Below are 1,721 nucleotides of genomic sequence, written 5' to 3'. Positions count from 1 at the left end.
AAGCACAAGACTAAGAGATAGTAGCATAATAGCATTATAACCATACATTTTCTTGTAGTTTGACTTAATCTCACCATGCTTTTTTGCATCTTTTGATCTTCCAATTGTTGTAAATCAAACACCCAGATTGGCATAAATCCTGTGTTTTTAAATTCTCTGTTTTGCATGTGCATTCCTATCCTATTCCTGTCTATTTCCTATCCCTGCATTGTTAGAATCCTCAAATTCAAACAAGCCCTTACTTAATTACTTCTGTCACAGATATGTGTCAAAGAAAACCTTGTGTGGTTTGTCCTGCTCCTGCGGCGCTGTGTTCCACCTCAGCTCAGCTGCTCCAACGACGGAAGGGTTCACCACAGCAGGGATCTGCTCTCCAGACTGTCTTTTGCCGCCTCAGATCTTCTTCCCCGCCGCCGGCAGCCACGGCAACTGCATTACCATCATCAACTGAGCAGATGACCTTGAGGACTACACGGGTCCGCAAGAGAGGTCGCACTCTTCCGTGTCTGCTTACGTTATGCGTCGCTTAATATGATGGCATGCTACATTATCGTCGTGTTCACCTATTAGACTCCGAGTCAGGTCCAAAATAATGCTGAAACTTGATTTTTTAAATGGTTGTGGGGTACATATTGGGGCAGCAATCAGTACTATCTGTCTACTATCTGGTTAATCTCCGGTGTCTACTATGAGTTTCATGTTGGGTGCAAACAAACATTCAAGGAGCCATTATCTGTATTTTTTAACTAAAGCTATTATCTACCTGCTATCATTGGTTTTGGGTCTATCCACAGTTTGCTACCATCACTCTGGATTTGTGCATGCACTCCTTACATAATCTCACTATGTTTTATTCCTATGCATGCCAGTTATTGTACACAATGGAACTGATCATGTAGAGCAAAAGAGACAAGCCTTGCGTGGCAATAAAATTTCATGCAGACGTCGTTCCATGGTGGGCGCAAAGGCAGCCCCCTCCACCCATTTAGGATCATAATCAAGAGGAAGATAACTGTTATGAGGGGGATTCAGAAGGAGAAGACCACTCCTATTTACCCCATGAGGTCTTCACTCTAACTTGGCATGCTGATGTTGGTAATATCATGCATATGGTGCCTTGCATTGCTTACTGTATACATTAAAGATGTCATCTGCTTAGTTTAGACATGCTTTGTGTCAATGTCATCTGTTTAGTTTCTTTATCGTATATGTGAATCATGCAATGCCATCTTGTCTAGCCAGGCATCATATATGTGAATTTTGCAATGCCACCCTGGTTAGCCAGTCATCTTATATGTGAATTATATCATGCCATCATTTTTTTATTACGTGTTAAATTTGTCAACAATTTTAGTACATTCAATTACTCTTCCTGTGCATCAGCCATTTGGCACGGTCATGGAAAAATCTGGAGTGGAAACAAGGTCTTCAGAGCAGACAATGCTATCTAACGAAGCGCATGTCTTACTGGTTACCGATAGCTCCTCGGAGGAGGATTCAGAGACAGATGACCAGTCATATCCCCCCCCCCCCCGAGGTGCATGCCCTAACTTGGCAGGGTTATGTTGCTCATATCGTGCGTATGGTATCTTGCATTGCTATGTCATTTGCTTAGTTTAGACATGCTTTGTGTGAATGCCACCTGTTTAGTGTCTAATTACCATATATGTGAATTATGCAATGCCATCTTGTTGCAAGACATTATATATGTGAATTATGCA

At 42.0% G+C, this 1,721-nt stretch overlaps 1 long non-coding RNA gene across 1 annotated transcript; it reads left to right on the top strand.

Annotated features, from left to right (window-relative positions):
• Positions 1-278: 278 nt before the first annotated feature.
• Positions 279-1,520, top strand: LOC147986410 (uncharacterized). Its single transcript, XR_015615204.1, has 3 exons — positions 279-489; positions 870-1,064; positions 1,384-1,520. It is a non-coding gene; the product is annotated as an uncharacterized LOC147986410 (long non-coding RNA).
• The last annotated feature ends 201 nt before the right edge of the window (positions 1,521-1,721 follow it).

Source organism: Triticum urartu, chromosome 2A (genome assembly GCF_056163025.1).
Source record: "Triticum urartu cultivar PI428250 chromosome 2A, HENAU_Tu73, whole genome shotgun sequence".
NCBI classification, from domain to species: Eukaryota; Viridiplantae; Streptophyta; class Magnoliopsida; order Poales; family Poaceae; genus Triticum; species Triticum urartu.
This window is presented reverse-complemented; position numbering and strand designations above follow the sequence as displayed.